The sequence below is a fragment of the Gallus gallus genome, chromosome 4 (genome assembly GCF_016699485.2).
Source record: "Gallus gallus isolate bGalGal1 chromosome 4, bGalGal1.mat.broiler.GRCg7b, whole genome shotgun sequence".
Lineage (NCBI taxonomy): Eukaryota > Metazoa > Chordata > Aves > Galliformes > Phasianidae > Gallus > Gallus gallus.
This window is the reverse complement of record NC_052535.1, coordinates 53,158,249-53,183,668: the sequence shown is the minus strand read 5'-3', so window position 1 is coordinate 53,183,668 and position 25,420 is coordinate 53,158,249. Positions and strand designations below refer to the sequence as shown.

General features: G+C 43.6%; 1 protein-coding gene and 1 long non-coding RNA gene across 28 annotated transcripts in view; one reads left to right on the top strand and one right to left on the bottom strand.

Annotated features, from left to right (window-relative positions):
* Positions 1-12,183, top strand: part of LOC107051715 (adenosine deaminase domain-containing protein 1) — an 81,042-nt gene extending 68,859 nt beyond the window's left edge. For 26 of the 27 annotated variants that reach the window (XR_005859396.2, XR_003075032.3, XR_006939122.1 and 23 more), the window contains one exon: positions 425-2,078. The gene's annotated coding sequence lies outside the window, so the exon portion shown is untranslated. Of the gene's footprint in view, positions 1-424; positions 7,597-12,036 lie in introns of those variants that run through there. The other variant, XR_006939123.1, reaches the window with a different exon arrangement.
* LOC121110768 lies at positions 7,492-17,070 on the bottom strand. Its single transcript, XR_005859397.2, has 2 exons — positions 16,494-17,070; positions 7,492-11,378 (listed from the first exon to the last, which is right to left on the bottom strand). It is a non-coding gene; the product is annotated as an uncharacterized LOC121110768 (long non-coding RNA).
* Between the last annotated feature and the right edge of the window lie 8,350 nt (positions 17,071-25,420).

Below are 25,420 nucleotides of genomic sequence, written 5' to 3'. Positions count from 1 at the left end.
ATATCAGAATTTTCAGTCCGCTTCTTCTGGTTATCACAGGGATTACACAGCTGCACTGTTACTGAACCCAATGAAAAACTATTCCTCTTTTTTTCTTCTTTGCTCTGTAACTACAGTTCTTGTTGCCTGTTTGGTAGCATTTTAAAGTGGTTTTAAGCCACTACATTTCTACTTGTCTTTCTGGGACTGCCTTCCTCCCACCTGACCTGCCTGTTGCTGGCCGAGGATAGGCAGTGATGCACAATTACTGTACACTAGCCCCAGGCACCCCTGTCCTCTCATCCCAGTGCTGTGGCAATGTGGAGGAAAAGCAGCAGCTTACATCTTCCATTCAACTGGCTTAATCTCCCAGTGTTGAGGGCCCAAATCAAAAGGGCCTTCTTTCCAGTATCAGCCATTCACTAGCTTTGTGTTTGCCTTTCAGGGAATGAGCTTGCACACTGACCCAGACAAATGTGTGATGCCCTGGTAGGGTGGATGTGACCTACCCAGCCTTCACCTTCAGCCCAGAACTTCACCCAGTGCCATCAGCAGAGCCATTTCTGGCAACTGTGTATGTATGTAGCCCAGCCACAAGCAAAAGAAAATATTAAGAGCTGAAATTGGTAGGAACCTTGTATTTTACTTGCCCTTTGGATCGTCAAAAAGTGCACAGACAGCAGTTCTTTTAGCCTCACCACCTTGATCTTCTGTAGTTGCGTGTCCATGCTGTGCACCATACAATAAGAAGATGCCGATTGGACTCTACAGTCTGCAAAATAATTATATTTGATGTTGCTACACAAAGGGTGACAACACGGAGGGAAATGGAAACAATAAAGATGGGAACTGGAAAACTCTTTGCTTTTGTTAGAATGCTTTTGTCAGAAATGGCCTAAAGGAACAGAGGAGATGAATATGCAATTTCCAAAACAGTATGGGGAGATCAAAGGAGGCTGACGTTCTTTCAGATTGCTGTTGTGGTGGATCTGCAGGAGGAGATTAAAGACAAACATTACTCTATTTTGGAAGGTGCCATAAAAAATACTGCATGTTGAAGAAAGCAATAGACCCTGTAGCTTTCCTCCTGTTCTCCTCTTGCCACTGCCCTCCACATTTCTGTGTTGGCCATGCTGAGTTTTCTTGAGATAAAAGCCATCATTCAGTTCACTTAAATCATCCTTACACTGAGCAAAGATTGAACTGTTTTACCTTCTGATGTAGTCAAATGCCTTAGAAGCTCTCCCTACTCATTCTCTGCCTTGCCTTGTTGTCTCTTCTGTTGCTAGATGTAGTTCAGTGCCTAAGAATCAAGCTAAGCATATTTTTCCTCTTACCTCTTCATCAGTTCTGATTTGATTGTATCGATTTTATCCAATTTCTGTTGAAATGAATAACTTGAAATATCAAAATATTCCATGTTGACACTTTCACATGAGCATTTCAATTTTCTGTTTATAATATTTCAGTTTGCAGTTTTGTTTTCTTTAATAGTTTTTATGAGCTGGGAAATAACTTTCTCTTCATAGTCTAATGTAGAATATTAATCCTGAAGTGAGTTTCTTCTGCTTTGTCATCTCAGTAACTGCAGTGTGTTTTGTGCCACTGCATACATCTTCCTGCAAATGAAAAGTTCACCCCAGCACCCTGCTTTAGGCAACCAGTGCAACCTTTACCAGTCATTCTCTTGGAAAAATCTGGAAAAGCTGTAAAAAGCTTGTGTGGCTTAGGGCAAACCTGGCAAGCATATATCTGACTTAGATCTAGAGGCTGGAGAAAGGCTGATGTTCTCCTACTTCAGTAATGCTTTTCTTCTTCTAACAGGACCAGAATAAGTTTCTTTGTTCGTTAACAGGCCAAGCTAAGGAATCTGACTTACCAGCTTTTGGGACAAGCAGTCATTTCTTTTGTTGTTGTTTCTTTTTTTCTCCTTTACAAAGTTAATTAGTGTGACTTTTGGAATTTGAAGTGTGCCTTTATATTTAACCTGCTGATTGATGTTTTACAGAAAGGCCTATTTAACCTGTTTACTTTCAAACATTAAGATAATAATCAAGAGAAGCCAATATTTTATACAATAAAATCTTTATACCTCCTTATTTATGTAAAATATTCTTTGCTATTGTTTGTCATCTTCCGTAAGTTAAGTGGAAGATGGCCTTGTTTGGGTCGATACGGACTGCTATGCAATACTGGTTCTGTGGAACTGCACAGACTTCTTTGTGCTTAGGGGAAATGACATATAGGAACTTTAGTTATCTATTTTTCAATTCCTGTTTTATCCATTGACTGGAAAGAACAAGCAAGATGCTGGAAGGACAGTGAGCACTATGACTGACCCTTGCTATGGACTTCTTCTAAAAAAATCTGTACTCCCACCCTTCTTGAAGGTATTTAGTGGAGATCATGATGTGGGTTACTCAAGGCTTGCTTGAGGAAAAGCCTCTAGACCAGCTCTGCATTTCTTCAGTTTAAATGAAATGTCCCAAACCAGAATATGAATGAAGATTGCATAGAATCATAGAATGGTTTGGGTTGGAAGGGTCCTATAAGATCACATTGTTCCAACCCCCAGCTACAGGCAGGGATACCTCCCTCTAGACCAGGTTGCTCAAAGCCCCATCTAGCCTGGCTTGGCTCCCTTCCAGGGAGGGGGCATCCACAACCTCACTGGGCAACCTGTTCCAGTGTCTCACCACCCTCACAGTGAAGAATTTCTTCCCAATATCTAGTCTAAACCTACCCTCTTCCAGTTTAAAGCCATTTCCCCTCATCCTGTCACTACCTGCTCTTACAAAAAGTCTCTCCCCAGCTTTCCTGCAGGCCCCCCTCAGGTACTGGATTTCTGTAAGGACGATACTGCAGTTTGGTAAGAATAAGGCCAGATAAGAGGTAAGAAAGAGATTACACTGGTTTGAACCAGAGCACCGAGTCCACCCCTGTGTTGTTCTTCAGTCTAGGACTGAGAAAGCTTTTCAGATCTGATTAGTCATTTGTGTTAAGTGCAATAAATGTCAGAGAAACTAATACCAAAAAACAAAACAAAACAAAACAAAACATTCAGTAAATGTGAGGCATAGCTGCTCTCTAGTGGACTTGTGAATAGTGTCAGCAATGTAAATGTAGTTAACATCCGCAGAAAATAATTATGTAGATGCTTTTGCTGAGAGACAGAAAGAAGATGAAATCTTACATGAGTTCAGCTCCTGCTTCATTTTCTTGCTGTCTCTCTTCCCTATCTAGCAGACTTATACCATGGTTGCAGTGAAGTTGTAGAATGCCACAGTGACTTAAAAACAGGTATCTAATGTCCAATGCTGTGGTTTGCAGCATTTTGTTAACCTATGTGTCATTGGTTTATTAGCAGGTGCCAGTGCTTCCCCTAAGCATCAGACCAGAGCTGCAAATATCCTAGAGCTAAGGAAAGCTTTTATCAGAAAAGGTGAGAAGGTGTACAAAGTACAAAGGCTTATTTCCTCCTGCTAATGCTTTACAGAAAGAAAGCAGAGAGAAAAAAATAGCTAGCGCCTACTGGATTTTGCCTCTGGGGAAAGCGAGGTCCACTCCGACTCCAGAGAAACTCTGCTGATCAAAGTCAAATGTGTCAGTGAACAAAAGCATGAGAGAATGCATGCAGAGGACCTCTACCCAGCAGGGTCTGGGCTGTGTGTAGCACAGAATGGTTCTCAGCCTGCCTACACACCCAGGCAGTGTTGCGCTTCTGCTCTGCACCTCTGCAGATGCTTTACTGACTCAGTGTTGATGTAGCTCTGTGCTGCACGTCAAGGAATCCTCTTACATCCACCAAATGCCCCCAGAATTGATGTTCTTTCTGTATTGATGTCCTGATGGGTAAACCCTAGTAGAATTTCAGTATAAATCCATTGGTTACATTTCTTTATTGCAATAGCATAAGCAAAAATCAGTGTCAGAGTTCACAGACAGCCTTGCAATAACCTAGGAACCAAATAATGTGTCTCAGTCCCACTGAAAATTTATGGATGTGACTGAAAAATTAGTCTTCAATATGAACAACGTGATATCTATGAGAAAATTACCTGTACTTAACCCAAAGTAGTTTTTTATATTTGCAAAAAGGTTTGTTTAAGATATAGTATCTATTTTACAAGCAGCCTTAGAAATAGCCCGGACATCCTTTTTCTTAGACTGTGATATAAATTATGGAGAAAAGTATTCCCACTGTAAAGAGGTCTAGTCAAATACTGAAGAAATAAAAAGTAATCTTTATTATGAAGTCTTACACCACCTCAGTCAATAATCTGTGTCAGCTTTACCTTTAATAACAAGCTATTGTGGAATAGTGGTAAAGACACTGTATTTGGAGTTGTATTACCTAATTCAATTTTAAGTGGGTAAGGCCACCTTATCCCACAGAAAATTATGAAACAGAGAAGAGAAAAAAAAGGAATGAGTTGGCACATGGCTCCTCTTGGTGGTTCTCTGCTTGTTTCAAGGGGGAGTATTTTATGCTGCCTGGATAAGGTCTGATCCCTCAGCAAGACACTACTTCTAGTAGTAGTATGTACTTTCTGCAATGGAAAATAGATGTTGCAGTAAATATATGCTGTACTGCAATCACTTACAGGACTTACTTCTTATAGAACACTAGTGTGGAAGATAGAAGGAAGGGCTTAGGGCACTTTCAGTCACTTGTAGTAGACACAGCATCCCATGTCGGTGCATCTACATCAACAAGAAGTGTCCATCAGTAGAGCTCATTCTACCCAGCAAAGGCATTTAATCTTCCCAAAGCTGTTGGAAGATTTCAACTACAGGTCATCTGTATGCCATTGGAACACTGTAGCTATATGAGCAAGTCCTATTAAATATAGAATTGTGTTGCATCCTTCTCTTCAGCGGACTGTTGCCCAGGAAAAAGATCCTTGAATGATAACTGGGTAATCTGGATAGAATTACACCTCGACTGGTGCTGTTAAACTTTCTATCTAGAATCAGGTGCTTTTTTCATTATTGGCTGTAAAAAGAAGCACGTGGGAACAGTGCTTCTGTGTTCCATTGAAGGCCAGGTTGGCTGGGGCCCTGGGCAGCCTGATCTGGTGGTTGGCAGCCCTGCCCATGGCAGGGGGTTGGAACTAGATGATCCTTAAGAACCTTTCCAACCTAAGCCATTCTATGATTCTTTCATCAGCACTGCAGAAGTGTATGAGGCATGGTTCTGTGGGGTCGGCAAACACCCAGAACATATGCAACTGCTTCCAGCCTCTTCCAAACACCAAGCTCTTTCCCACTGCTGTGAGTGAATCCCAGCCACCAGCTAAACACCCACACAGGAACTCGCTCCCTCCTGCAGCTGGATGCAGGAGGAACAAAAGCAAAAAAAAAAAATGTGTCTGAACACAACACTTTGTAAGTGAATGAAAGAGGGGGTAAAAAAGAAGGTAAAGGCAGCTTCACCTCTTCCTTGGCCAACAGGTCTGAGGAAGGTTTGCCTTTCTCCCCTCTGCCCTGGTGAAGTCACATCTGGAGTACTGTGCCCAGTTCTGGGCTCCTCGGTTCAAGAAGGACAGGGATCTCCCAGAGAGCGCCTGGTGGAGGGCCACAAAGATGATGAGGGGTCTGGAGCATCTCCTTTATGAGGAAAGGCTGAGTAACCTGGATCTATTCAGCCTGGAGAAGAGGTTGAGAGGGGATCCTATCAATGCTTGTAAGTGTCAAGAGGCTGGGGCCAGGCTCTTTTTTGTGATGCCCAGCAACAGGACAAGGGGCAACAACTAGAACGCAGGAAGTTCCATATGAGCATGAGAAAGGAATTCTTTACTATAGGGGTGACGGAGCACTGGAACAGGCTGCCCAGAGAGGTTGTGGAGTCTCCTCCTCTGGAAATACTCAAAACTTGCCTGGACACTTGGAATCATACTGTAGGGAATTTGTCCTAGCAAGGAGTTGGATTTGATGATCTTTAGAGATCCTTTTCATCCCCTACAAATCAGTGATTCCTGCAAGAAGGAGCCAGCCAGTCTCTTAAGCAGTGGCTACCCTGGAAGACAAAACTCTGTGGATTTAATTGCTGAATATGATATTATAAAGTATGGAACATCTCTTTGGCCACTTCTTCATGAGAGCTGATGCTGAGAGGAGCACCAAGGATTGTCCTGCCAGCCTCCATCCTGTGGCTGTTGCTCTTCCCTGGCGCCCTGACTCCCTGCCAGCTGTGGCACATGAACAGCCCCCCCCACCGAAAGCTGCCTTTAGATATAGGAGGTGAAAGCATCCTAAACCGTAAAGACATAAAAGAAAGAAGCTATGGGTGAAGACATTTGCCCTTTGACATTATGATGCCAGCATGCTTTCCTAATTCATGCAAAGTCAATTCATGTTCAATTTATTTCAGCTTTGTAAGCTGATCCAGTGCTTTCACAATCACCTCAGCAGTGTTAGAGCAATTAATGTCCCAAGTCCATGGAGCACAGGAAAAGAGGACAAGCTGGCATACGTGTGGTAATATTACTAAACCAGAAGGAGGATGCTTAGAAAAATGCATGCTCATGTTGATATAGCCTGAATGATTTTCAGTATCTTCTTATGAAAGAATACAAATAAAGTCTTGACTTTTGCAGCCTTTATCAACCACCAGATCCATCCCTTAGGGGTGGAAATGGTGTAACAAAATAGTTTACTTGAAAAAAGTTCAAACTGGAAAAACAAAAATAGGAAATGCTTTTTCTCTGTTTAGTAAAGCTAGCAGGTTGTTCTGAAGAATAGCCTTGATCTGTAAAAATATGTCAGCCTGAACCGTGCAAAGGCCAAAATATATATTTGAAAGCTAATATTTTCTATTTCCTCTTAGTTCAGCTTCCTGTATAATGAGCCCAAGTTGTTTATTCTTCTGAATGATGCAATGGGTTAACGGATGGTATGTGGGTTATCAGTAAGGAAATCTGAAGGTACAAGGACCATAACAGTACCTTTTGTTTCACTTTGATTAAACTGGTGGAATTCCGGGTAAATGGAAAATTGTGAGGGCGTATAGCCTTCATTTTATCAAGAGGATACAGTAGGAAGTAACTTAAAACACAAAGTATCGTATTATCTCTTACTTCTAATTAATGAAATGCCCTGAAGAAGTCTTTCAACTTAAAACCCATGCACTCTTTTTACAAAAGATGAATCAGTCCTGCCTGCAAAGGCTGAGATTTAAGGAGATGTGAGTGCTTAGGGGAAAGATTTGGTCCATGTATATTCAAGAACCAAGATAAGTGATCATGAGGTGACCATTCCCAAATTTAACTTGCACAAGTAGCTGAGTTTTCTTCTCAAGCCTCCTTTGTATGGCAGTCAGCCTTGTACTTTTTACGTACTTTAGAAACCTAGGTAGATTTAGAGTATTTAAAATGAAACAGTTTTTCTAAGTGTCTTTTCTTTTCCTCCCTTTTTTTGCTTCTTAGAGAGCGTGCAGAGAAAGTTCAGTTGCATTTTAGAAATAGCATCGGTGCACAGTGAAGTTGCCCTCCAGCCTGAGAGCTTCAGTATGAGTGCTGCCTACACATAGGAGCATGGCAGAGCTTTCCCCACAGGGACCTCACCAGGCCAGGCACTGCTCAAGCCCTTGGTGCAATCCAGTCTGCTCCTCTCCAGGTAAGCCCTGAGATGTGCTTCAGTATCTCTGCAAAGGAGAGGCAGACAGGCATCACAGCATCGCAGCACTATGACCAGCCTGGTAGTTGCATTCTCTGTCCTGTAACTTGATGGTTCTGCATTTGCACAGGTATTAGGAACGTGCTTTTTTCAAAAATAGGGGATGTTGTATGTGGATAGCAAGAAAGATTGTCTTTGAGGTGAGCCTCCTATATGTTGTTCAGAGGGTTTTGTTTTGTTTTGTTTTTGTTTTTTTTGTTTTTGTTTTTTGTTTTTTGCTTAACTGCTGTTGCTTGAAGATGAATAAAAACGTTTATTAAAAAAAAAAGGCAGGAAGAGAATGCACTTGGTTTACCCCACCTTAGCATGTTGGTGTTTTGAAACCAGGGTGGGGCCGTTTATATTTTGATAGACCATTATCTAGAAGGAAAGCAAATAACCCCTACCTTTCAAGTGCCAATGATCTAAGGAGTGCTTTGCTCCTCACTAATGTTGCTTATCTGCTGCATGGCTGTGTGTGAGCAGCTGGGAGCTAACGAGTCAAACAGAGATAACAACACTATGGACTTCAGGTGTATCATTTGATGTGACTCAGTATGGAGAACAGCAGCAGTACAAATACCACTGTTCACCTGAGTTATTTTAGTCCATACGCTGTGTAATGCTGAGCAGATCAATAAGTAATCCTAGATCACGCAGCAGCAAGAGGTTTACAAATAATGGAGTACAAGCAGCAGGTAAGTCTTGTGCAAACTATTTATACTGATTGGTGGTTTATGCCCTAGCATCTTATGGGGCCATTCAGTTACACAGGCTGTACCTTTGTGCCAGTGTTCTCTTCCCTGAGCTCTAAGAGGGGAAGTGACTTCTTTTTTATTCCAAGAGATTGGAGTGAAAAAAGTTACAGAAGAGCTCCAGCATTACTATTAAAACAGGCTATTTTTTCCGTGGTTGAGGACTAGACTTAGATGAAGTGCACTTCTTCTAGAATGTAGGAGAGGAGAAGAGTAGCCCTCAGCTTCCTCTTCAGAAGCCTGACTGACGAAGGGGTTAGCCAAACTTTTCACGTACAGCACAGTGGAAGAAGCGGGATTTGAAGTATCTGAGGTACAGCAATCCTCTGGGCAGTACTGTACTGCAAAGGATGTGTGAAACTGACCTGATCTGGCTTCCCTGCCAGAATGGAAACATTCTTGTGCTAGGTTCCCAACAGCTGGCTTGTAGTAGTGTAGACATCACAACAGTGCGAGAAGAGCAGCCCAGATCCACCACTGGTTAAATAACCCTACGGTATCTATTTGGAGAGCTGACCAGTGCTCTCAGGTATATGATTTGATTTTTGGGTGGTCCTGTGTGAAGCCAAGAGTTGGACTCAGTGATGCTTGTGGGTCCATTCCAGCTTAGAATATTCTACAATTCTACCACCACTGTAGGATTTTTGCCTGAATGCAGTACATATTTATGGTTTGCCAGACAACCTCATCAGGAGGTTGTAGATTGACAGGTTTGACAAGGAGCACAACTAACTGAATGACATCATAGCTACTCTACCAACTCCTCCTCTTGTTAAGGCTGTCGCTCATGTGTGGGTTGAAAAGAGGAAACACTAAGTCCCATACAAAGACTTCTTTGTTGCTGTGCCTTTTTAGGAAAAGGGTACATCACTGAAAATATTTGGGATGTGTCTTAGGACAGGATTGGAGGAACCTTGAGCTGTTGCTTCCTCTTCCCTGCATCCATACTTGATATGTTTTTATATTTATTCACAGTACATGTCAAGAACAGGCAATCTAAAGTGAGAAGCAGGGTTTGCAGCCACACAGGAGATGTAGGAATGTGTAACAGTGGACCCATGCTAACAGATGAAAGGAAGGCTGTCATGCACCTCTCCCATAGGCCCTGCTCCATGAGGCCTGCAAGGCACACAAGCATGAACAGGTTCACATTATAAATGGCTACAGGGAAAGAAAGGAACTATAGGTTACGTTTAAGGAGTATGTTTTGATAGGAGGAAGAGATACCTTGATCTCTTTTTAAACTGTGCCCCTGCTCTTCTCTCCCCACAATTTTTTTTTCTCACTCCTATCCCTCCATATCTTTCTGTTCTTGCTTGTGCGTGAAAGACTTTTATCTTGCTTGCTTTTTTGCTGTTTCACCATTACACTGGCAGCACTGGGGCACTCTGCCAGCTTCCCCCCACCCTCCAAATAGTAAATGTCCTCTGGTTAATGTGAGGTGGCTGTCTGCTGAGGAGCCATATGGCTGAGATGCGTCTCCCACGATTGCAAAGGTGGTCTTGTCCGTGCTGAATCTCATCAGGTGAGGTAAGAAAAACATCCAGGGCTCTGTGATTGGTTTAGAACACCTTATTGCACAGATCACCTCAAGCTTCTGTTCAAAAAGGTGAAGATATGGTTACAGTGGGTGTCTTGGAGATAAGAAGGTGACACTGGAGAGGTCAGGTGGAGTCCTACATCCTCCATGCCTGGAGAAACAGCGCTGTGTCTAAGCTGAGCTCTTGTAGGAGATAGCTGCCTATGGGTACTGAGCCCTGGGTTACTTGGCCAAAGAGGTTCCTAAGAATTTGGGTTGCTTGCTAAGATTTGCAGTTGAGCAGGTAGTGCTGTGTTGTTGCAGAGCACAGGATGCAGCCAAGGGCCCCACAGGAGTGGGGCTGCACCACCATAGCTTGCCAGCCCCTCCATGCCCTTCCCCCACGCAGCTCCTAGCTGGGCATGCTGGGCCTTGGAACTTACCAGAACTTACCCCTACCAACAAACAGTGGTCATGGAGTGATTTCACCAAGTCAGTCAGTTTAGCCAGGGTTCCAAAAGTTAAATGCGCTGGCAACATTTTTCTCCTAGGTTTGTAGGTGAGAGATACATAAATAAGTGACTTCAGAGCTTAGTGTGTACCTCCTGCTGCAAGACACAAGACCTGCAGGTTCTCAGCTTTAGGCATTAGTCACAACTGGAGATAGCTCTGCGGTCATGCTGGCTGGCTGAGTAAGAGAGATGATGGCTTTATTTCAGCTTCCTTGCTAGGAATCTCAGAGCCAGGCTTCCCCATCTGTGCAAGAGAACCTCTCCCAAACCTGGCTTATCTCTCTGATTCCTTGTTATTTTAGCTTTCAGCCTGTGCTCGCTTCACTTCAGCCCTGTGAGCACATTGGCGTGTGGTGCTCCTGCAGTGTTAGATGCTGCATCAGTGGTATCGGCGCGTCCTCCTCCACCGCTTCCTTCCCCTCGCCCCAGCTCTGGCTGCCCCGGTGCATCTGCAGCGTCATCATCACTGGCTGCAACAAAACTGGTGTTGCTGCCTCACCAGCCCTCCCGAGGAAGTCATTTTTCTCCTAGCTGAGGAACAGCTTCCAGGTGCCTCACTGCTTCAAAGCCCACATTACTGTTTTTCAAGTCCAAGTTGGCTAGGGCCCTGGGCAGTCTGATCCAGTGGGTGGCAACCAGCCCATGGTGGGGATTGGAGCTTGCTGATCTTTGGTCCCCTCCAGCCCAAACTGTTCTGTGATTCTGTAATTCTGTGATTTTTTTTACCTAATACTGACTGTTTGTGCTCTGACTTCAGAATTTTGTTTTAAAAAGATGAATTTTCTTTGCATTCAACTCTGCCTCCCTGATTTTCCACTTACTCCTAAACCTCAGAGGGAAAATGTGTCTTCCTTCCCCCCAGACTTGGTTTTCTCTTCAGCTGGGACTGATTTAATAGTAAGTGGGCTGTTATGCTGCACTTCCAAGATTGCTCAAAAGATGTTGCAGAAAACTGAGCTGTAATGAAACAGAAAACGAATTCAGAATAGAACGAATAACCCTTTCTTCAACCTCCAGTTAGAAAAAGAGATGATTCACTGTAGAAAGTCTAGATGAAGTTTCTCCAATTCAGTTCTTGTTTATTGTCTGTGAGGCGGTGCCGTACTTGTCGTTCTGGCAATGTGGTATTGCTTTACTTGAAAATGGCCTAGTGGCTTTATTGATTCATTCAGGAAGATGGTTTTATTTTGTTGGTAAATTAAAAGTCTGTTTTTGCTTATATCATCAAGAATGTGGAGCATACTTTATGTTTGAGACCACAGAGTATTTTGGAAAATGTAAGTAAAGGTATAATAAGTTATGACAAGTAATACAATAAAGATACAGCACAATTAAAGACGGCACTTGGAAATCTGTGTGAAAACATACACTGTTCACATCAGCGTTCTGTCAACTGTTGTATTCTCATGCTTTCCTCCAAGAGGAGGGCCCCAAAAGACCACTGTGGTAGAAGCTGAGCTGTACGCATTAGCTGCACAGAGGCCCAGTGGCCATTTTGGGGGCTGGGGGACACCGCTTGGGGCGGGGAAGGGAAGTTCTTGGAGCTCACAACAAATTGCATGGGATTTAAACAGAAGTTTTAAGTGCGGCTCTTTATTTTGCATTTCCCTAACAGGATTTCTTCAAAATTATTCCAAAAAAGACTGTGAGTTAATCAAGCACAGTTGCTGAGAAGCGGCCCATACTCCTCTGGAGCCCCGTGGCAGCCCCCACAGCGTGTTCCCTGCCAGCCCCCAGCTCTGCAGGTCAGTGTGGCACTGGGTCACTCCAGGAAGAGGTGTGATGAAGTGGGTGGCAAAAGTTAGCAATGTGAAGACTTGCCATGAATAAGATGTGATGATTTCAGTAGTGCTGATGAGAGTGCTGTGAGTTTGAGGAAAAAGGGCACGTGAGGTCAAACGGCCCAGCTCTTTGAATCTTTGTTGCGGGCTATGCGGAGCAGAAATCAAAAACTGCTGTATAGTGAAAGCTTTTCATGAATTACTTTTGATTAATTCTTGTGAAGCTGGTGGGAGGTGGTAATATGAAGTAGAATCAGCGTGGCATGGATGGAAGTACCACTGCTGACAGGGCACATTTGTTCAGTTGCCAGAGACACAATGGCAGCAGCAATGATGTACAAAGAGATCTGCTGTGTGCACATGAAGCTCAGGCATTGGCAGCTTCCCCAGACAGACTTTGCAAAGGTTGCCAAACCATCAGACTGTCTCCTAACCTAATTTTCACCATTTACACACTTAGTTAGATTTAATTCTGACGCATCTATCAACCAGGTTTAGTGTAAGGCAGTGAAAGTGGTAGATACCATTTGTGACACAAAAGAGAAAACGCTGGTCAAAGACAAACTTGTCTACCAAAGGTGTGTTCAGGCACCAGAGAGTTTTCAAGCAGTGGATAACTCCCAGATATTGAAAAAGTTGTCGGACATCAAAAATTCTCATTCAAGATTACTTTAAATATGATCTCTATCTATTGCAAATGTTTTTTTTCCTGGAAACTTTGTCAGTAGCTTGGGTATTATTTTCAGAGCTGGAAATGGCAGTAGGAGGGGTTTTTACTTGCTATCATAGAGGGCTGAGTTTTGCTAAACAGACTAGGACTCAGATATTCCATGCAGTTCTCAGCTGAATTCTACAGAATCATAGAATCATTAAGGTTGGGAATGACCTCTAGGATCATTCAGTCCAACCGTCCACCTACCACAAGTATTGCCCATTAACCCATGTCCCTCAGTGCCACATCTACATACAGAGTTACTAAGTGTTCATAAATGTGAAGCCAATTTAAATTTACTTTTCTATGAATATAAGGCATTAATAACCTGAAATAAAAATTTTTGCAGTTACTAAGTAAAAGGAATAGCACCACTCACAGTGCAGTTTGGAGAGATTCCTTGTTCTGTGGCATAACCAAATGAATCCCTTTGGTTTTGAGCATATAATCTGGCTTAGCATAGGAACTTTGCTTTGGGGCTTATTATTACCATTAAAAAGTTTGGAATATTTCAATTTGAAAGGTGATCTTTGTGGTTTGCCATGCAGTTGTTGCTCTTGTTACATGGAGTTTTATTTCAGTATTTGTTCTTAGAGATCTGCTCTTTGCTCCAAATCGTGCCTATTACCAAGTCTCCTGTTGTACCAATGATGAGGATTTCTTCAATTAGTTTTGATATTCAGTATTTAGGCAGCTGAACAAGGAATCTGAAAACATTTGTATATGTTTTCTATAAACATTAGTAGAAATGAGAGGAATGGCAGAAGTTTTAGGACAGACTGGTGCCAACCAATGGTCCCAAGGAATGGTCCAAGTGGTCGGATACGTTTATAAGTAGCAAAAAGCTGTTGAAGAAAAATGTGTTAATCCGTACAGTTGTGGAGGAACATTGAAACATGGCCCATCTTACCAAGTTTCACAATGAATAGTAAGTGGGAACTGAAAAAAACCAAACTGTTGCCTGAACATTGTTACCGTAAATGAAAAGGGAAAGAAACACTGTAGGTGGGGATAGTAGTTCTGAGCCATTCCTTTGGTGTCTTGTATGTAACTGTTCCAAAAAAACCCTCAGTAGGACTTCACCGTCAGAAATCTCCCATTCTGCAGACTGCCTGTCTATTCCTTTCTTACTGGCCACACACAACCCCCAGGCACCTCTGACGACAAAAAAAAAATAACGAATATCATTTGACGTATTTCACATTTCCACTTCTGATCAGCGATTATTTTTCCTTCTGTCTGCGGTTGTTTAACTTTGATCCAGTCAGGTAAGAACAGAGGAAAGTGGAAACAAGCCTATGTATTTTTCCTCCTGGTGTCAAGATGCAGCACAGCTGCCATCTGTGTATGGTCAGAGATGGACTGAAGCACCCTGAAGATAAACTGGTATTTAAAAGAAAACAATATTTTGATTATATCTTAGTGATATATGTATATATTTTAGCCAAAGATCATCATTTCACTGACTGGCTCATGAGAACAGGGACTATTTTGTTTTCCCCACGTAAAGGCTTTTGAACCATGGAGGAGCTGTTAGGAAAGCACCATTCTGGCATCAAACTCCTGAAGCTCTGGTGCAACCAGTCATCAGCCCTACATTTTGCAGAATCCTCCCTTGCATGTGGTACACTGTTTAGGCCTTCCTGCTCACTCTCTGTTCAGCTACAACCAAATTTCAGTCTTAGTGGAGCGGGAAGCAAAGAGGCTTGATTTGGGATAAAAGCTGAGCTGCTGTTTCCAGCCTGCAAGCTGACTCTGTTGCACTGGCAGCTGTCAATTAGGTGACTCAGTCCTCAGCAGCCACAGTCAGTCAGAAAACAGCAAAGCTGGTGGTACAGACAATGGCGTGGCTGCTGCTTCATCCTATTTTAAGATCAGTGTTTAAATGGACCATTGCAGTTTTCCTTCCTGTCGCAACACACAGACCCACCTGCTTAGCTGCTGAATACCCACGTATGATGGTACTGTGTGGGCCAATGCTTTCAACAGAAAGTCTTGGAAAGTGCATATGAAAATTGTCCCTTCGTGCAGATGCCTAAATAAAGTGCATACCTTCAGATGCACTGTTCTGAAAACCCCGAGCTTTATCTTTGGTGACATTTTGCTAAGATCTGTTATCTGTGTGATGCTATGAGTGACCTAGAAAGAGATGAGCAGAATTCTTGTTTTTAGAAATGGAAAATGTTGCCCTTTTTGGAGTACTCCGCCACGCAGAAATATTTGGGCACATGCGGGGTGGCCTTTTGCCTTTTCTTTGCTATCACTTCCTAAGATGCTTTTTCTAAGCCCAGTGGAATTGCCCAGTGCCAATGGGCAGGCTGCAAAAACATCTGGAGATGATTCAGGACGTTTCCACTCACAGTATCACTGGCCCAGGGCACACAAGTGTGCAGTGGGGCAGCAGAGCAGGGGATATTTGTGACAGACCACATCATTTCTGGTGACCGCTGGAGGCCACATCTGAGGAGTGTGGATTGAGCTCGCCTATGGATTTTTCAGTCATTTCTTTGAGTGTCTCCGCTGTCAAGGAATCAGCTCTCTGATTATATTTTTAATTCATTCAGAAAAGCCAAAGCAGGTTTCCCCATGTCAGCTGCAGCAGGGTGCAGAGGCTTGGGGTAGGGCTCATGCTCAATGTTGGGGAGCAACACGAAGGTCCAGGGTGCTTAGCACAGCCAGGGGCATTGAGTGGGCAGCTACAGACAGCAGATGGGTTTTGGCTGCGCAGTTCTACTGGTTCATGTTGCACAGTCTGCATATTTGTATCAATCAGAAATCGCGCCGCATTAAAATACAGTACAACAATCTGTGGTATCATGGATACAAATGCACCACCCCAAAGACCCTAATTCTGGAGGCTGTCTTGTGGGAAAACCTGAACCTGCCTGAAGGAGTTCACTTAGTTAGCCAACTGCCATTAAGAGTTATTTTTTTGTCAGAGGTAAGCCAAGGCCTAAAAAACAGAAGATACAGCTCTTACTAGAAGGAGTAGTATTAAAATTACCTGCTCTGAAACTGGACGGGACAGTCTGTGAGCTGGAGGATTGGTCAGAGTTGACTAAGGAAGGGATCCTTGATTTGAATTTGTATCTTTAGATACAATCTTGTCATTTCCCAAATATTATCCTTTTCCAATTGAATAATGAAGGAACGAATGCTTTGCTGAAAGGGCATGTGAGAGCCAAAGCACTGCCTAATATTCAATCAGCACAAAGTTATGTTAGGAAAAGAAAGGTTTAAAAGATACAGAGAATTATTTTTCCCATCAGAAAAAGAGAATTTCCATACTGGGAAAAATCTGCCTCTACACGCTACAAGTTAAATATTTGGAAGAAGGAATTATCAGCGCATGATCTGATTCCTCTCTGTTGGTGATCTGCACAAGGGAGAATAAAAATGAATGAACTATTTGGGGACCCATCACTCTTAATCCAGAACATGCCAATCTACACATTATTCAGAAAGATTTGCTTTTCATTCGATTCAGATTGCACCCGTAGAAATGCATAGCAGGAATATCAGCTTAAGCAAGGGCGAGAGTCTTCCCAAAGCTAAACAGACACTGTTCTGTAGTCTTACCTTCTTAGTGTGCATTCTCCCTCTCAATTACTCATCCATAAAAATGCAAATGTTGGTACAGAAATGAAGGCCGTGCGAGGGAGGACAAAAGAAGAAGATTAAACCATTTGTTTGTGTCAATGGCTTGAAGAGCAAAGCTCATATCTGCAGTACTGCATTTCTTTGGCATATGAAGCAAATGGGTCAGCAGAGAGGCTTCCTAAAATAAAAAAAAATCAGCCTAACCACTGGTTCCGCCTGTGCATTAGTACTTCTGTTGGCTTGTGGGGGCTTCTCTTACTCAGAAGTGAACTGAGACTGACAGTAACGTTTGTTTACCACGTATCTGATCAACCATACGCAACCTTTGCTAAAGTAGCTAAGTTGGAAAAGATCAATGCATTCATTAGGGTAGGAACATAGCTTTTAAGGATTACTGAAAATGAAAAACAAACGTAGGTCATGAGCACACATGCTCCTGGAGCGAAGTCTTGCAGAAACCAGAGGTAGTTGTTTTTTCTAGGCAAAGTTTGCTAAAATTAAAACATGATGTGACATGGAAATGATACAGCAATGAAGTAGAAAACAAAAAGAAAATGAAAAATACCAGTGCAACAAGGCATGGACTCAGGAGTCTCCAGCTAAAGACCGGATGCTCTACCGCTTCAACAAACTGCTCGATTCCTTTCAATTCAAGTGTGCAGAACCGGGCTTTGAAATTCCTAAAATTTTCATGAAAAGGAAGATGTACAGCAGAGGACTCATACAGTCTGATATCAGATCATGTGAAGAGGAGTCAAAGACCTCTAACAGTTCTAACAGCTGGAACAAGGTTGCTATGCCTGCCTGAAGGAGAAGGAAGGCATCACCTCACTGCTAGCACCACAGAAATCCCTTCCTCAAGCACAGCCAGGTGACAAACACTAAGCATTTTGGTGATGGGGTCCTTCTAGAGGTCATCAGTGAGATTGCCCAAAGCACCTTCCACTGTGGATGCTGAAGGCAACACATCAACCAGATCTTCCTCACCAGGGGGAACTGGTTGTGAGTTCAGAACTGAGCTTCTCCAACATCCTCTTAATAATCTTTTCCTTAATTTCCTTAGCAGAAAAAGCAGCAGTGTTAGAGAGATCCAGAAGCAGATATTTTGGGTTATGCAAGAGGGGCTGAATGGGAGAGCGCTCTGCAGTGGTGGGACCAGAGAAGGAGAAAAGTAAGGCAAATAATAGGTGGTGGTGGAAGAGAGAAGGGAACAGAAGGGAAGGGGAGGGTTGTGGCATGGCAAAGCAGAGCCAGTGCATCCATGCCTGCTGAGGCAGGTCCACACAGGGGAGGAAATCCTCCACGCTCCCTGAAAAGGCACTAGCTCAAGTGACAGGCCAGTGCTGGGGCTGTTTGTATCCCAGCCCTGGTCACAAACAGCAGACATCTGCATGGCTTCTAAGCAGGGAATGTAAACTTCGTTTTTTCTTTAAGTGTTAGAAACCTAGTCATCAAAACAAGTTCTACCTCGCCCCAAAAGATAGCCCAGTAAAAGCTTGTTCACAGTTCAGAATCCATTAAAAATTAAGAAATGCCCTGACAGCTTCACAGCTCCCTGCTGCTTGTTGCTGGTGTGAGACCTTCCCACCCACCTTTGCTTATTCAGTGCTGTGGCTATGGCTTCTACTGTGAGAAAAGCCTTTAAAAGTCCCCAAAAGTCTGAAAGTCATGAGTCAGACTCCCTCAAAAGAGTGAGGAGGGGATTTTTTTTTCATCTGTGTAACCATCACTTTTGGTTTGTGCACGTGCATGAAACAGAACTTTTCAGCCCATGAATAGGGGGTCTGTGGGGCTTTCGGCTTCTCCCTAATTTACCAAAGCTGAAGTCAGGCTGTGTTCTCTCGCTCCTTTTCCACCTGTCCCTCATCTCAACAATTAATTCTGCCCTAATTCCATGATAGTCACTGACTTCCTCTATTAAGGCAGTTGCAGAATTCCTTCTGCCTGCGTGAGGGTTCACCTCACAAACTATGTGTAGTGATCACGAGCTGAAAAGAGCAAGATTTATTCCAACATGGGAACAGAAATTGTGCATTTTCTGGATTCCCAACTTAGATTGCCTGGAGTCCTGATGCAGAGGTGAGCACTAGCAGCTGCCAGAAAGCAGTGCCCTATGCTGGGTGCTGGTATGAAACATTGAATGTCCTCAGCATGAGGAGTTTGCTGATTTTTCTCAGTTGTGTTGTGTGTGTTTTCTCTCTCAGCTTCGTGTTGCAAGTGAAAGTTGGAAACAGTCCTGCGTTGTTTTTCATCTGTTTGCAACAAAATGTTGTCACCTTTGTAAGGAGCGATGAGATTTAGAGGAGCACATAGCATTTAATAAATAAATAAAATAATATGGGAGCTTATGCTTAATTTACGTGGTACAAAATAATGTGAAGAACTCAGTCGATAAACTGAGTAATTTTTCTGTCAGTAGCAAGAATTATGTGGAAAAATCTGTGAGGTTGTAATTGAAAACCAATGATGGTACTCAAAAAAAGACTTAACTAAGCAAAAATAGTTATTGCTGCTCTTAACTACAAGAGCTTGTCTTTGCAAGCATCCTGCTCTTTCCTGGCGGTTCCCTGAGAGCCTGATGGCTTCTGGTCATCTTGATGCTGTTCTGCTCTGTATGTGGATTTTCCTTTTAGAGCTGTCTGATGTAGAAGGACCTTGCTCGCAGCAGAGCAGTAGGCAGTACTGTGGGATACGCTTCTACAGCCTTCTCTAGAAACAGTATTTTCCTGCATTGGTCTTGTACAACTAACCTGTTTTCTTCCATCTCCCCTTGTCTTTGTACCTGGGCGAATCTTGGATTTAAGAGCTAGGGATGATGAAAAGAAGGTTCTTGAAACAGTCTCCCGGGGTTTCTTTGTATAGAAAGAACAACTTTCTGAACAACGGAACGTTTCTGAACAACTTACTTAGCCCTTTGTTAGAGTAGGTCAGGCTCTGTCAAAAACAACCCCTTGTGTGTGCGCTTCTGCAGCCCCATAAAATAAAGCAGCCACCAGTGACTGAATTAGGCAAGTGGTGCAGGCTGCATAGTACCAACAGGTTCCTGTTTCTACTTGTTGCATTCTCAGTTATGCTATGGAAACTGCGTTTGGCCACAAGTGCTGCAATATGATGCTATTATATCAGCCGTTCACCAACAAGTCTGCAAATTATTATTTAGTCAGCCACTAAACATCAGCAAACGTTTATGGGGGAAAGAAAAAAAAAAAGCATTGAGAATAACTTTAATTTTTCCTTTATTTTTTTTTTTAAAGGGCATGCCATCATTAAGTGGTGTGGTACGCCTCATTTTTAGCATCATGATTTTCATATGTATAATTTGCTCTCTGCAACCACCTGAAAGGAGGTGGTGGTGTTTAGATAGGTGTTGGCATCTTCTCCCAGGTATCTGTGATAGGATGAGAAGAGGGAATGGCCTCAAGTTGCACCAGGGGAGTTTTGGCTTGAATAATGAGGAAACACTTCTTCTCAGAAAGAGTGGTGATGCAGTGGCACAGACTGCCTAGGGAGGTGTTGGGGTCACCATCCCTGGAGGTGCTCAAGAAACGTGGGGATGTGGCACTCAGAGACAGGATCAGTGTGTGTGGTGGAGATGGGTTGGTGGTTGGACTGGATGATCTTTAAGAGATCTTTTCCAACCTCAGTGATTGTATGATATTAATTAGCATATCCCACCTGATCTGCTGAAGAACACCTTATCAAAGGCTTCCATCTTTTGCTTGTTAATAAGAGACTGATTTAAATTAGAAGGAAGTAAAAAACACTGATGGAAAATTGTCACTGAAAACCACATAATCCTGTGTGCCTGCAGACTTTGTGGGGTATCTGATGAGCTGCTGAGTCACTGATGACAGAGATATGGGGCTGCAAAAGGGCCGGGACTGCATGCCACTGTTTAAAAGGTCAAATGGAAAGCCTGACAACTGGAATAAATTGACTACACAAATGTGCATTGAGAGCCTAAGCCAAGAGATGGGAGTGTAGTTTTCTGCTCAGACTTAGACACTACTGACCAAAAGTGCACTGTGTGTTCGTTTTGTTTAACATATGATGCTGAAGTTGTTATTATGTATGGGTTGTCAGCTTCTTTCAAATGAATAAAGTGAGAAATATGCCCTTGAAGAAGCTCAAGAAATAAATGAAGAGTACTGAAAACAACTCGTTGGCTTGCTGGATCCAAAGCCAATCCCTGAAATCTGTTAGTTTCAGAAAACCAGAGAACTGTTTTTCTGTGCTTTTTGCTTATGTGTGTTTGGATGTTAACTTATCAGATCTCTGAGACAATGTGGAAGATGTATTATTTGTTAGCTCCTATTGGCCATTTTAGTCTTATCAGTCAGCTAAAGAGTAGGGAATGACAGCGTGCAGCATAGCCAAGCAACACCAGTCATTGTAAACACAAAGACTGACCAACTGAAAGGAGCTGTTGGCAATTCCTTCCCTGGCAAGAGGTCTCTGGTGGGGAAAACTGGTGATGAATGTTTTTTTTTTTTTTTTTCTGAAGGCAGTATTGGTTTGTGAATGATTCACTTGTAGGAACCTGGACTAAGATGGGCAGATAATGTGGTGGCACGTGCTCCTGGAACCCTAAACTCTGAGCAGCCTCAGGTAAAAACACCCAAATGGTTTGACATGGCAGTGACTAATCAGCAAGCTGGTGATTTAGGAGCAGTCCTGCTCAAAAGCACACAAACAGGTTTTGGACCTGCAAGCCTACAGGGTTGTGCAGCTTCATTTGTGCCACCCATGCTTGAATCTGATGGTGATGTTCAGGGACTTCTCCAGTGCCTCCGCATTTGCAGCATGGCTAATCCACAGCATGGATTAGGCACCTGCAGAAATGTGAGCACTGGCTGTACCAGATCACTGAGCATTAAACCCCCAGCATTGTTTCTTTTGTTTCTCAATCAGACTTGCAACCTGGGAGTCATCTTTGGCAGGGACTGCTCTGTATCCAGGTGGTATTTAAATCTGATGTGTTCATTCAATAATGTACAGGTTTTATTCTCTGAGCTAAGCCATTCGTCTTGTCTCTGTTCTGTTGCAGGATTCTTTTTGGCTTTCATATGGTCATTTTGTGCTAATTTTCTAAGCCTACCCACTGCTTAAATAATTGCTGTGGAATCCCTCTGCTCTATCATGTTAAATGCAAGACAAAGGTCTGTTTGCTATGGGCTGGCTATGATGAGCTCAGCCTCGCTGGCATCTCCTGCTCGCTGCCAGTATGTTCCCTTCTGCCTCATGCTGATCCGCTCTCCAAGGACCCACTGCTTTCCTCCTGCATGTTTAGGAGTACAGCTTTTTTTAATACTTCCAAAGCATCCCAATTTCAATTTTCTTATGCCTTTGGGAAATGTCCCTGTCTAGGAAATGAACATCGGAGGGATGTTAATGTTCCTTGGGTTTCAGACCAGAGACACCTTATGTATCTGTGCTGTACTGTTCATTTTCACTTGTCTTCTGCTGAGGCTGAAGGCTTTCTAGGGCACGGGGCTGTTACTGTTCTGTTTGGATAGTCCCTAAAATTTCATATGCAAATAATAAATAGTGGTAATTACTAGGAACTTGTTGAGCATTATCAAGTAAAATCTACTGAAGTTGATGTAATTTTTTTTTTTAAGAGTGCCTTGGACAAGCCAGTTTCTCAATGGAAACTGCTGAAATAAGTGTCAAACAATTTCATTTTTGTCAAATATTTATGCTATCTTCTGAACTACGAAAGTTTCAGAGTGGCAACTATGCCATGAAAGATAGTGTCCTAGACTCCATTTTCCATTAAATACATAGATTTGGTTTCAATCAGTGCTTTGCTGCTTAAAAATAGATTATTTTGTAGTTTAAAGGGAACTCATCTGCAATCTTCACACTTTCGCTTAGCGTTCAAAAGCCACCATAAACTTTTGAGCTTAGGGGTACAATGAGGCAGCATCTCACATCCTACTCATTTATACTGGTTCTTTCTAACTCCAGCTTGTAGAAGGGAATTCATTCCAATAATATGCATGCACCTTTTAGCTCACCCAATGGGAGTCTAGGCAGCACGTGGTCTGTGCAGTGGATGTGTGCTGAGATGTGGCCAGGAAAGGCCGGTCTATTTGTTTCTCTTCAAGGTGTAACTGTTTTTCCCTGTCTGTGCTTTCCCATTTCATGCAGTGTCTTCATGGAACAAATATGACTGAGCATGGATGCCAGAAAAGTTTTTCTCTTTGTTTACTGCACAGCGCTTGCTTCTTAACCTTCCTAGGGAAAGCACAAGTAGTTAAACAGAGCAGGGAGGCAGTGCTGGAGACACAAGGCAGCACTCTGAGGGATGGGAGGCCGCTGAGGAGGTGTGGTGTGTGGTGCCATCCAGGAGCTGTGTTTGTGTGGTGGGGATGGCTGGGAGCTGGTGCTGGTTTTAAGCCGCTCTCAAGCCATTGGAGGCTTTGTGGAACGCTCATACTGCGGAGGACTGACAGAGGTTGTTTGGGTATGTTCCTGAGGCAGCCTCCGGTGCCCACTCTGCTGCCACCTGCATGTGTGAGCATGCATTCAGGGATGGCAGGTCTCTTCTCAGCTGCACAGGAGCAGCTTCTCAAAGGAGCTGTTGTCTGGAGCACTTGCCCAGACAGCCAGGCAAACCCCTGTCAGCCTGCCTGTGTGTTTTCTTTCCCAAAAGCTAAACTTAGCCTTAGGCTGGACGAGCAGGCTCTGGCTGACCCAGGATGCTTGCGGTCTGCTTTGAGTAACAGCACCCTCAAGGTGAGCTGGGGAAGTGCTCTGGGGAACTCATAGAAGGAATACAGATCTGTGAGCAACATCTCCAGCTGCTTTCCCAGAAGTGGGCTTGTAGAGCCCTTGTCTGAAGCAGCATTTGGCAGTGTTCAGTCAGTACTGACAAATCCATAGATGAAAATCTGCTTGGCTAATTGCACCCACCTCTTCATTCTGCCTCCCTGTCATTCCCTGTGAGCAGTAGAGATGAGTGGCAGACAGGAGAAGCGTTCCTGGTGACCTCCAGCTGGAGTTGACCATGGCTACTCTGGCTGAAGCAGTGTGGCAAGGCTTGGTTGCAGTAAGTCCCTGCATGTGGAGGCAAAAGCTGGGGCTGGGAGGCTGCAGGAGACATGAGCAAGGGGTGGGTGCAGTCTGCCCCTCACTAAACAGCAGAGAAACTCAATCATGGAATGCTTTTGGTTGGAAGGGACCTTAAAACCCACCCAGTTCCAACTCCCTGCTGCGGGCGGAGTTGCCAGTTACTGGGTCAGGTTGCTCAGAGCCCCATCCAACCTGGCCTTGAATGCCTCCAGGAGTGAGGTATCCACAGGCTCTCCAGGCAAGAATGGGGATAGGATGGGACAGGAGAGATTGCTTCCCAGGGGCCACAGCATATCCTGGTGGGGGGACTTAGTGCTGGTCATGTGCCTTGCCAGCATCGAGGCTGGGAAACCATCGGGCACCTCCTGCACCCATGGCCTTGTATCACAGGGGCTGGGCTGCCGTCATCAAGGTGCTGAGATGCTGGCCTCAAGTCCATGGACGCTGCCTGCACCACAGTCTCCCTTTGTTTTTGGTGCTGGCACGTCCAGAGGCTGTGGTTGCATTTCCTACACCCACTGGGAGGATGTGGGATTTTCCTGGCTGCGAAATGCAGCAGTGAGAAGCTCTGCAGGCTGGGCAGTGACTCAGCTGCTGGCCATGGAGATGGGGCAGTCCAGGCGGGCTCTCGCCTCCTCATGCATGTGGCAGTCCAAGCCTCGGTGCCTCTGCAAGTCTTAATCCTGTTGTTTTCCACCCTGCTCTTAATTTTGCGACCCAGGAGGTGAATAAATTAATCTCACCAGCAGGAGATACCCTAATTGGTTTGGAGAAACAGAGACATGATTATTATTTTAAAAATATTTCATTCCTTTCATTATAGTCATTTCTGCAGAAACACAGTCAGAAGTTGCTGTGTAGGAGTATGGATTTCTGGTAACAAAGCCACCTACACAAATCCACTGCAGGAAATAGGAAGCCCATACCAAAAGCCTTCATTGTCTAGGGCCTGGTTTTGCAGAAGTGCTAAGCACCACTCAGCCCTCCTGAGGGCAATGGGAATAGATGATGCTGAGCCCACAGCAGGAGGTGGTCGGGATTGAAGCAGCCTAGATCTTGACTTAGTCATAGTATTGCATGACACTTGATAGCGAGGAGGATTCTGAACATTTGCACAAAAATCCCCACTTAATAAATAATATCCTTTCTAATACCTCTATCACATCTTGTTTTGGTACTAGGAAGAACAAGAATACGTGCTTCTTCCCACTCCTCTTCTGAAAGTCATTTCATTTCTGGGAACGGCTCTAGCAATTTTGATTGTATTTTCAACTCGCTTTCTGTTGGATTTGTAATATTGCTGTTTTTAATACCAGAAACGGCTTTCTGCGCAAGGACCCCGAGCGTGTGGTGACTTGTTTTCTCTGGACTCCACAGAGAGCATTTATTCGTTTTGCAGGATGAACAGCAGGCAATACTTGGGACAGTCAGCCATTTTGTTAAATACTTTATTGGACCCCAACATGAAGGAGAAAGCTGAAAAGTTGCCCGGTAAGGGATGTCCTAACCAAATTCTATTCTCAACTACAGAATTTTTCTGCTTATAGAAAATAATTGCACTTATTTTGCAATTGCAATGTTATTTACAAAAGCATACGTCTGCTTTAGACAGACTGTGCCCCCACCGGTGTGTTGTGGGTTTTATCCACCTTGGGGGGGAAAAAAAATAGTCTTGTTTCTGCAAAACGTACCTTTAGGACCACAAGTAGCAGCTTATACCATCAGAACTGAAAGTTACTGAAAAATCTTTCTTATCAGAGTTTATTTGGAAGAGCTGCATGCAAAGCTGGTTTCTGTTTCTCTTTGTAAATAATTCGCCATCAAGCGGT